Below are 12,456 nucleotides of genomic sequence, written 5' to 3' on the forward strand. Positions count from 1 at the left end.
ATAGATATTTATGAAATGAGAGTGCAATTCGTCACCGCTAATGTCTGTTCTCTTTCTTTTGAATGCTAATTTGTCACGACCGGTTCCTTGTGACTGCCGCAAAGGGGATCTATACAACTGAAATAAAAGTAAATAAAACAACAAACAGATGACTTGGTTAGTGAAGATCAAGCAGGCTTCAGAAAAGGTTAGATCGCGTTCTGAGCAAATTTGGAGTCTGAAGACGATATTAAGGACACGCCGCATTACCACCACATTTGTCACCTTTGTGGACTTTGTGGACTATCGACAGACAAACTGTTCGGACACCCTAGGAGAGCTAAGTCTGGACAAGAAGACCACAGAATTAGTCCGCCAGACTCTCACAGACACAACATATAAAGTGAAGTTTCTAGGTGAATTATCCAGGCCTTTTGAAGTGCATACAAGTGTTGGACATGGAGATGGCTTCTCCCCTATCCTTTTTAACTTAGTGTTAGACAAAGTCGTCAGGGAATGGGGAAAAGAAATTGAAGGTATAAACATTGGTACTCGGCGAAAAAGAATAAACATGAAGTGCCTAGCTTTTGCTGATGCTCTAGCTATCTCTACCAAGACTAGTGAAGAAACCAGGTATGCCATAGAGAAGTTACATGAGATAGCATCAAAGACAGGCCTAGAAATATCGTATGAGAAAACTCATATTATGGCTAATGGGCAGCAGAATATCCAAAGATCCCCAGTACAGACAAATTATGGAATAATCACATAGGTCCCTTCCTTCAAATATCTAGAGAAATAATTGTACCATCCGGATTGGACAGGAAAGTTAATTTAAAAAGAGCCACCAAACTCCTGGAAGCATAGCGAATAACATGGAATCACTACAATAAAAGAGTGATGTCACGAAATGCAAAACTTCGGCATTACAAGACGGTTGTTCTTCCGAAAACTTTGTATTCCTCAGAAACCACATCTCTAGGAGGCCACTCTAAACTCGATTAAACTGAGAAACAAGAACGAAAAATTCTTAGGAAAATATATGGCCCCGTTCATGTAAATGGTATATGGCTGAAAAGAAAAACTGTAGATTTGTACGAAGCAGTCGACAAGTTCACCGATACCGTACGCAGGAGACCTCTGTAGAATGAACGACACTAGATCTGCAAAAAAAAAAAAAAAATGCTTGGTACAATTAATTCAAAGAAGGTCAAAATCAGCTGATTATGGGAAATAAAGCAGGAATTAAAAGAAATGAACATCACAGAAGATACTATCAGGGATCGCAAGGCTTTTGAAACTCTGGTTGCAAAGCACACGTTCACGGAAAAGGCTAAAAGAACCACAGGGAAACAATGGACGGAAGAGCGCAAGAAACAGCATAGCGAGTTCATGAAAAGATTTTGGGAGCAGGAGAAGAAAGGAAAACCATCATCAAGCTAACAAGTTCCAACGCGCTCTGTAAACGGGCATAACGAAGAAAGAAAGAAAGAAAGAAAGAAAGAAAGAAAGAAAGAAAGAAAGAAAGAAGAAATGAAATAAATAAAATAAAAGTAAATCTCGATTTTTATTACAGGACGAAGGTCGTGAAGGACTAAGACATACAAACGCTGTTACAGGAATTATCTGACCGAACGAGTTGGCCGCGTGGTTAGGGGCGCGCAGCTGGGAACTTGCATTCGGGAGGTAGAGGGATCGAACCCCACTGTCGGCAGCACTGAAGATGGTTTTCCGTGGTTTCCCATTTTCATACCAGGCAAATGCTGGGGCTTTACCTCAATTAAGGCTACGGCCGTTTCCTTTCCTTTCTAGCCCTTTCCTATCCCATCGTCGCCATAAGAAAGTAAAGTATGAGCGAGAGGGAGAGAGTGACACATGAACTCGCCGGCCGCCCCACCTCTAGGCCATGGGGATCTTAACTTGGCAGCGTGGGTTGGCGACCACGGGACCCTTAGCTGAGTTCTGGCATTGCTTCCACTTACTTGTGCCAAGGTCCTCACTTTCATCTATCCTATCCGACTTCCCTTTGTCAACACTTGTTCTTTTCCGACCCCGACGGTATTAGAGCACTCGAGGCCTAGGTAGTCTTTCACTTTCAAGCCCTTCGAGGGCCTTGTATTCCTTTGGCCGATACCTTCATTTTTCGAAGTGTCGGATCCCTTCCATTTTTTCTCTCTGTTTAGTGTTATATAGGGGATGGTTGCCTAGTTGTACTTCCCCTTAAAACAATAATCACCACCACCACCACCACCACGCGCCACCTCTACCTGCTTCCCACCGCTTACATCTGTCTATCATCATCATCATCATCATCATCATCATCATCATCATCATCATCATCATCATCAGTGTCTGAGGGCCAATATTCGCTGTCCTCAACTCCTCGTTTCATTTCATAATAAGAACAATAATGAAGACTGTGTGCCAAGTCTTGAAGGAATTTTTTCCTCGGTCATCCTCGGCCTTTTTTCCCCGTGATTTTCCCTTCCAGCATATTGGTCAGAAAGGTATTATGTCGCAAGATGCGGCCAGTGAATTTAGCTCTTCTTCTCTGTATCGTTAGCATCAGTTCTTCTTCCCTTTATTTTCTTGCAGAATGCTTTTCTTTGTTCTCTTTTCGATCCATTTAATCCTTAGCATTCGTCTCCAGACCCACATCTCAAACGCTTCCAGTCGTTTGCAATCCTTGTCTCTGACTGTCCAAGATGCACAGCCATACAATAGCACACTCCTTACAAAAGAAATCACAAATTTCTTCCTAGTTCCAAAATCTAAATTTGCACTGATTAAATGAGCAAAATTTGACACACCAAAACAGGTACTAATTTGGATATGGCTGAATAAAAGTCGATGTACCAGATCTCAATCAGATCGGAGACTCACATTTGGAAAGGTTTCCTTGTAAGTGACGATGTTCCCCAAGTACATATCAGTCAGGAAATGGCACAGACACCTTCGGGAAACGGGTAGATCGCTTTCGCTATTGGGTCACAACACCATGAACGCCGACGCCGCCGACGCGGGGAGAAGTGCAATCACAGTCTAATATATACAGTCACGAAGCTCTGATGATATTTTTCATCCGAGGCGACTACAGTGCTCCAAGCGGCGAGGTAGAGGCAGCTTGCTAGCAGACAACAGGGAACGAATTACCACTACAGTCTAAAATGGTCAAAACTTCTCAACCATTCATGCAAATAATGTCCTGACAAGGTTATTGTAATCTTTATGAAATAGTGGAGGAGGTCAAACAATTTATTTCGATGAGGAGTTCTAGGATAATATCGAAATATTCCTAAGAGCAACGGCCATGTCGTTATTAATAACTTCCGGCGAATTCTTATTGATACTCTCAGTATGTTGCGCATATCGAGGTGTATTAGGCCGGTATTACACTGTCAAAGAACTTGAATAACAACTTTGACCAAATAATTTGATCAATGTTTGACTCCATGTTGTGATCGAAGATATGCTATTCGGCTCGCTTCACACACACCGGTTTTGACCGGCCGGTTCATGTCAGACGAAGTAGTGGATTATGTAAAATCATTACAACTTTCACACATGCCGGTGTCCGGTAACGCGCAGGGTAGCAGCCGGACACAATCTCTGGAGGATCCGGTTGCCGGACGGTAGCAGGCCTACAGTGGTGCACGTGATTGTATGAGTGTTTTCAGACACACCGGTCATCAATCGTCCGTCTGTTCTCGGAAAGTACAGTTGAGTCAAGTGTGAGGACTCAGCCATTACAGCATGGTAGTTTGTGGTTCCGCCAGGACCCAAAATTATTCCGGATATACGAAGCATGTTTTAAAGTGAGTACCGTTTTTAAATATGGCCCCTGCAGGGCTGCGATCGTCGTTCAGAGATGCGTCCTCAGTACGTACATCTGTAGTCTAGCTACAAACGCCATTGCGGAAGCATTCGCCCGTACTTACGTTTGTTTGAGCGTATTGAAAATCCCTCTGACAATTAACGGTCCCGCCGAGTGTGCCATGATTCGATTTTTAAATGGAAAAGGCGTGAAAGCTGTTGAAATTCATCGGCAAATTAGTGAAATGAATGGAGAACACACTATGACTTAAGGAATGGTAAGAAAATGGGTTATAGCATTTAAAGAAGGCCGTACTAATGTCCACGTCGAGAGACGTATGGGCAACCGTCTGTCAATACTGTTGGTGCTAAAAGTTCAAACAAAGGTTCGAGAAAACAGATCAAAAGTAGCGTAGATTCACGGTGTTCCACACATTCTGGTACTACTCACAAGCATCGTACGTCACACAGGCAACGCATACCTATGCCGTTTCTCACATAATGGCGCCACTCATAGGCAACGCAAACCAATGCTGTTTCTAACATATTGGTTCCACTCATAGGCAACGCAAACCAATGCTGTTTCTAACATATTGGTTCGACTCATAGGCAACGCTAACCAATGGTGTTTCTAACATATTGGTTCCACTCATAGGCAACGCAAACCAATGCTGTTTCTAACATATTGGTTCCACTCATAGGCAACGCAAACCAATGCTGTTTCTAACATATTGGTTCCACTCATAGGCAACGCAAACCAATGCTGTTTCTAACATATTGGTTCCACTCATAGGCAATGCAAACCAATGCTGTTTCTAACATATTGGTTCCACTCATAGGCAACGCAAACCAATGCTGTTTCTAACACATTGGTTCGACTCATAGGCAACGCAAACCAATGCTGTTTCTAACATATTGGTTCGACTCATAGGCAACGCTAACCAATGGTGTTTCTAACATATTGGTTCGACTCATAGGCAACGCTAACCAATGGTGTTTCTAACATATTGGTTCGACTCATAGGCAACGCTAACCAATGGTGTTTCCCACATAAGTGTACTAATCACGGGCGCCGGTATCCCAGTGATGTTCCTCGCATAGTGAGTACTAATCGCAGGCAACGCAGACCCACGGCGTCGCTCATAGTGGTACTTATCACAGGTAGGCCCTACTGTAAGCCCGCAGTGAACCCACTCTTTGCTGCTACTAATCACAAACCTGTTGTGTATCTAACATAGTGGTACTAATCGCAAGTTGTTTCATGCTTCTAATACAATCATCCTTTGGTCACCCCTTTTAGTCGCCTCTTACGACAGGCAGAGGATATTGTGGGAGTATTCTTCATTTGCGTCCCCCACCCACAGAGGGTAGAGAGAGAGAAAAAAGGATGGGATCCGTCACTTCGAAAAATGAAGTATCGGACGAAGAAAGACAAGGACCACGAAGGTCGTGAAAATGAAGGACTACCTAGGCCTCGAGCGCTCTAATACCGTCGCGGCCGGAAAAGAACAGGTGTTGACAAGAGAGGTCAAACAGGGTAGATGAAAGTGAGGAGCCTTACATAAGTAAGGGGAAGCAACGCCAGGACTCAGCTAAGGATCCCGTGGTCGCCAACCCACGCTACCAACTTGAGAGCCCCTGGGGATCCTTTTAGTCGCCTTCTTCGACAGTCAGGGGATACCGTGGGTGTATTCTTCATCTGCGTACCCCACCCACAGGGGGTAATTTAAATAGGCACTAAAATGATAAAGGTGGTTTAATGTAAGCTACGTAACACATATCTGCATCACATTTTAATAATCTTACATCCCCCTGTGGGTGGGGGTGATAGAATAACATCAACGGTATCCCCTGTCCGTCGTAAGAGGCGACTAAAAGAGGGATCAGGGGTTCTTTGACTATCACGGTTCCTCTAGCTGACTCTGGCATTGCTTCCACTTACTTGTGTCAGTTGCTAGTTCTTACCTTTCCTCTCTGACCTCCCTTGGTCAACTCTTGTTCTTTCCCGACCCCGACGGTATGAGGTTTTCGAGGATTAGGGAGTTTTTCATGTTCATGCCTTCGTGGCCTTTGTCTTTTTTGCCGATATCTTCATTTTTCGAAGTGGCAGACCTTTTCCATGGATGGTTACCAAGTTGCTTTTCTTCTTAAAACAATAATCACTACCACCACTTAATCTTATGTAGCAGGGACGGGACCTGGCATCCCTCTCGACCATTTGGCGTGCGGAGTGAGTTTTCAGTAGAGATTTGTGTAATATTAAAAGTAATATATCGTTCGTGTAAATGTCACTTTTCAAACCCCATGGCACTACAGCCCTTGAAGGGCCTTGGCCTACCAAGCGACCTCTGCAGATTATGAGGTGTCGTGTGGTCAGCACGACGAATCCTCTCGGCCGTTATTCTTGGCCGCTACCTCGCTGTCAGATAGCTGCTCAATTCTAATCACGTAGGCTGAGTGGACCTCGAACCAGCCCTCAGATGCAGGTAAATATCCCTGACTTGGCCGGGAATCGAATCCGGGGCCATCGGTAAAGAGGTGGGAACCCTACCCCTACACCACGGGGCCGGCAGAAAACATCCAAAACAACTCAAAGAAAGGCAAACAAAGGTATTAAACTATCGAAGCTAAAACAGGTAAAAAGAAAAGCAAGATAATAACTCGTCCTAAAAAGACAAATACCCCTCCGTACAGGCCATGAAGCCCTTGGGGGAGTGGAACGTAAAGGCTTCCACCATTGTTAACCGCGGCACGTGATGGGGTAGAGTGGTTAGCTCTACGCCCGGCCGCCTTTGCCCCCATGAATTAACCTGGTACTCATTCTTGGTGTAGGCTGAGTGAACCTCGGGGCCACATGCACCTCCGGAAGTGGAAATCTCGTTTTTTTTTAATTTTACGACTTCCTGACAGGGATTCGAACCCACGTCCTTCCGGGCCTGGCAGCCCCTAATAACTCGTCCTATCGTTCCCAAATGTACGAAAATACATTGGTTTATTTTAACACTTCGATACAAACAAGCAAATAAAAGTGAGATTGAATCAAGGTGCAGCTCGCAGTTGCTATCAACAGTGTTCTGTAAGAAGGAAATCAGCTCCAGGACGAAACTATCTTTACATAGGTCTGTTCTCAGACCAACATTGCTGGGTGAACTCAGGATATCTTATTCATAAGTTAGAAATAACAGATATGAAAGGAGCGAGAATGTTTGCTGGTACAAACAGGTGGGATCAATGGCAGGAAGGTACTCGGAATGAGGTGATACGGGCTAAGTTAGGAGTGAACTCGATGGATGAAGCTGTACGCATAAACCGGCTTCGGTGGTGGAATCATGTGAGGCGAATGGAGGAAGATAGGTTTTCTAGGAGAATAATAGACTCTGTTATGGAGGATAAGAGAAGTAGAGGGAGACCAAGACGACGATGGTTAGACTCAGTTTCTGACGATTTAAAGATAATAGGTATAGAACTAAATGAGGTCACAGCACTAGTTGCAAATAGAGGTTCGTAGCGACGTTTAGTACATTCGCAGAGACTTGCAGACTGAACGCTGAAAGGCAAAACTGTCTATAATTATGATATATGAAGTATAAAAAGCATTTTGCGTAACTTCCGGGCTCTAGTGATAAATATTCAAAATGAAAACTCGGCCGATTCATGATTCCTGATCGTGTCTGCGTACAATGAAAAGTGCTCTATCTGAAATATGCACCGACTTTTCCCCTTGCGTGTTCGGACAGAAGTGTTGCAACATCTTAATCTGCTCAGTTAATGATCTCATACAGTACGCTCTGCGTGTATGCTATACTCCGCACGGCTCTACTTCTAAATTGACGTTTTGGCAGATTTTGGCTCCGTCCGGTGATTATGCACTGAAGCATAGGCATCCAACCAATCCCAATCTGCCATTCATATCGATTTATATCGGCAGAGCACGATCTCGAAACCCAGTTGCCAATTCTAATATTTACATTCGCCACGTGGTTAACCTATCTCACGCAAAGCCCATCAAATGATCAAGACAAGGCAACTTATCTCGCTCAGCGTGTATGGTATTTGGTATGCTTCGCGATCTTTTGCATTTTCCTTCAGTAATTAGTGTGTTTTTCATATTGCTGGAGGGTTCTAGTGACCGAGATCAGTGGAGTGTTCCCTTTGTAGGCCATAACCTCCTTTCTGTGCCAGCCATTAGCGGTGAGTGATGTTTTATTTCCTCATTCTCATTTATTCTTATTAATATATTCTCTTATTAGTGTCAGATGTTGTTAGTAAGTGTAGTTTTTGTGAATTTGTTTTCAATCCATATTCATTAGTTTTTTCTGAGTACGGTATTACATTTTACAAGTGCTGTTTACCGCGGTCATATTGCATCAGCTGTTCTCGCGGGCGTAGCGCGCTGGCAACAGAGGAAAGGCGATGCTCATTTGTTTTGCGAAACTTCAATTTAGAAGTAAGGCCGTGCGGAGTATAGTGTGTTTGAGCAAGGCCGCACTAGATAGACAGGCCACAAGGCTCGGACCGTGACGTCATGCCAGTGGCTGGCGTTCAGCATGGTAGTATACGGTCCGCTCTCACTGTCTCCATGATATTATTAATTTATTGAACCTTAACGATAAAATTGAACACGCCTTTAATTGTGGTTTTATTTAGGCTTGTGCACTACATCAGTTTTATGCGGGGGAAAACTAGCGGAACAGTTTATGTACATTTATTTGCGTAAAATTAAGCTGACATCTGTCATTTGTAACGGAACACGGTTTCATGCAAAAGATTAAAACCCATAATACGTATAAAAATAGTTTTAATGTTACTATGCAAATACATGATAGCAATTCACAACAATAGTCTGGAACCTTTCTTAGAAATTAGGCTTCAACTTAAAACTTATCTAACAATTCTTAAGGTTTCAGTTTATCAATTTTCCTTTTCTTTGCCGATTTATGGCTATCCTTACTTGAGGATTTCTTCTTCTTAGCAATGAGTTTGTCTGCGATAACTTTTCTATAGTTATTCAATAATATATTACAAAAGATGTATATACATTTGTCAACGTAATCTTTAAAACTACTTCTACAATCACTGCATGTTTCAAACATGACGTTTTCATTTTCCAGAACTTTGTTGACAAGCAAAATCAGAATGTTTCTTTGAGAATCACCATGTAAAAACCTCGATTCAAATTTATCTCTTATAAGTACACTAAATAATTTAAACCGTGTGATCAAAATGTTAACAATATAATCTGATGGATATTTCAAAGCTCCCCTGTCAATTATATTGAAATAAAAATTGTCCTCCGGCTTTAACACATCTGACGTTACATTATCATTGTTTAACAATAAAACATCTTGACAATTTATACATGTACAATTTTTCATAATTATTTTACAAATATATCCACCAATATAAACTAGACCTAACAAAATGTTTTCAGATACAATAACATAATTTAACTCAACTACCACATTTTCAAAATGTGAAATATCTGTTGGTTTGAAGCTTTTACAATCTGAGCTCTTGCAATCCACATACTTACTTAATGAAATATCACTAATATCTATCACTATCTGCATGTTTAGCAGAGTATGCATTAATTACCGTCAGGGCTTTCAATTTTCGTTCTGACTCAAGGATTTGCTTCACTGAAATATGGTAGCAGGCACCACTCATTTCCCTGTACTGCCCAAATCGTGCTTCCAGTTCGTCAGTTTGAAATTTCCCTAACAATACATACTTAAATCCTAAACTTGTTTTCAAGAAATTTATTAACTCTAAAATCGTTTTTGTAGTGTGAACTAAGGCTGTTTGAGTTTCATTAGTAAGTTTTCCATGACGACTCTCTGTTTTTTGTGTAATCTCCCCTTGAACAGACAGATTATCCCATCTAATTAACCATGTTAAAAACTTGCGCAGAAATAAAACATTGTCGTCATGAATTGAAAATATTGCGTTACATTGAGGGTCGTTAAATCTGTCGCCTTTGAAAGCATGCTTAACATTAACAATCTTCCACCACTGAAGAATTATTTCTAAGAATACAGCTGTGCTTTTAAAACCATCTCCATTTTTTAGTTTATCAAAGTGTTTTAAAGCGGCGACATTTTTCTTATCGAAGAGCTTAGAACAAAGGTTTACATTTTGTCACTCTAAAGAAGTTGGGTACAACACTTTTTGGTTCAGGGCAGGAGCAAGCTTAACTACATCATTCTCTTCTCCTCTGTGGACCTGTTTAAGGTGACCAACACTAGCAAAACATTTTTTGTCTGACTCAGGGTTGTCAAAGTCAGGAAACACGAAAGTTTGTAAGTTATCGGCCTGATTAAGCCAGTTATTTCTTAAGCTTTTAAATAAATGAACAGTATCGAACATTACAAAAATCTTTTGTGTTTCATCAAATGGATTTTGAAAAGTGGTTTGTAAATTGCTTTTGCACAGCTTTTCAAACATTTTTCTATTAACACTGTTATTATCAGAAATTATGCATACTACCTTATAACCTATATCTGTTAATACTTTAAGGACTTGCAAAGTTAGTTCTTCTAAGAAATGTGACGTTAGGTTTTTACATGGAAACAAACCAACAACGTCTTTATTTTTTTAAGAATGGATGACAACATAAAGGTTTGTACAGTTGTAGCTAATGTTGCGTTATTTTTCTCCACTTTTACTACTAAAAGCAACTCCCTCTACCTTTCCTCCTTTATAGTTAAGCTCAGGTTTTACATAGACTTCATCCAACAACAAGTTACAAAATCGTTCATGTTCATTTAACAATTTTACTTTCTTTTTCAAGTAATTCCAATGTGAATCATCTATACCCGAATTTCCCGTGCCTAGTTTTGAGGTAAAAGACTGCAAATACACAGGGTGAGGCATTGTAAGGAACGTTGACTGTCTTATCTTCTTATACGCCCCAGGAAATGCGAAAAATATTGAAGCGAACCATGTTATTAATATACAGGAGTAAGACACTTTCTTTGCAAAGGCTAAATTTAACTGTTCCTTGCAAAATTCTAATTTATCAATAATGATACAGTCATCGACTTCACTTTCAATTTCATCGATTATTTTGTTCACAGTTTCTATTTTGTCGTGGACAGTCACTTTTGATTCACAAGCAAGACTAAACAGGAAGTTACAGATACTTTCCAAATTTGACCATTTTAATATCTTGCCCCCGTTACCTAATGCACGTATATCAGGGTTATCATTCATGAAAATACCATGTTTTATGGCTTTAAAATCAAGAGCCTCGTTTAATGTTAAACAAGTACCAATTTTCGGAATATTTTCCTCAGTCATATAAATATTGAAAATACATAGACTTTGGCCGTCGAAATTGACAAAAACTTTGTCAAAATCTAATTTGCATTTAGTAGTGAAATTACCTTTAACGTCATCGAAGTCCTTGATCCTGTCATCTTCTTCCTCAGCTTTCTTTCTTTCTTCTTCCCGTTTTTCAATTTCTTCTTGTCTTTGAATAGGAGTTTTCCTCGGTCTTGGAAAATTTTTAGACAGATAGGCAGGCACATTTTCAAACTTAGTAGGAACAGCGTTGTTTGAGAGTTTTAAACGGTTACGTTTTACTGTTAAAATAGACCCATCACTTCTTTTAACAGAATCCTCCCTAATTACGAAACGTTCGTCGAAGTGTTTTATGCACACAACTGAGCTTGCTGAAGGGACAAATTCTCTTCGATGGATGCCTAAGATCCACTTTTGTTTCCGAACCAAATCAGTAGGAAATTTAAACACTGAAACACTGGGCTCTTCTGAACTATAGTTGCTTCTACAACCAGGTACACAACACGACGTGGGCATAATTCACAATGTCCACACACGTTTAAGTCATTCAACACCATTGATACCTTACTGCTGCGAGGTTCATATCAGCCTACAAGTCACTGGCGAAAAATGAAGCGGATGGCTCTTGGTGTGACGTAGCGCCGGAAGTGGAGGGGGAGCCTTATGGCCTGTATATCTAGTTGGCCTTGGTTTGAGCTTGGGTACACGCGAAGGAATTCAGGGACGAAATTAACGTGACTGGTGTATCGTCATAATATTGCGAAAATGTTGTGTCTGTAGTCGTACAAAGATATATTTGTCAACTGTTGACACAATTGCCATGAATTCGTGGATTGGTGAAGATTTAAATACCTTCCAAATATGTCCAAGCAAACTTTTTGTAGCGTTGCATCGAACATATATTCTACTTTAAGTATACAGTACAATGAGAAACTTTGCCCGTTTTTGCCCCCTTTCGACAATAAATAAATTGTTCTAAATTCGTGTGTTCTTCTGTCTTTTTCTTTCAGAATCTCAGGAAGAGACGTTAGACATAACCAGAATGAACTTAGATATTCTCATGAGGGGAACAGGGTACAAGAATATTCAAAAACAGTTCTGTTTCTTGAAAGAACACATTAGAGTATTAATGAATTGTCCCGAATCCGCTGGAAATGAACTCAGCTTATTTCTCAATTTGTGTCGCAATATAAGCAGAAATGGTTCGAATCACATAGAATGTACTAGAGATTTATTAATATAAATTAAAGATGACTTGAGACATCACTGTGCTTTTCTATATATAAAGGCAGTGGAGAGAAGAAAAGAGGTCACTCGTCAGTGTCTTTTTCTCGGAAGCTTCTGACTGCACTAAACGCAAGA

This window comes from Anabrus simplex, chromosome 14 (genome assembly GCF_040414725.1).
Source record: "Anabrus simplex isolate iqAnaSimp1 chromosome 14, ASM4041472v1, whole genome shotgun sequence".
NCBI classification, from domain to species: domain Eukaryota; kingdom Metazoa; phylum Arthropoda; class Insecta; order Orthoptera; family Tettigoniidae; genus Anabrus; species Anabrus simplex.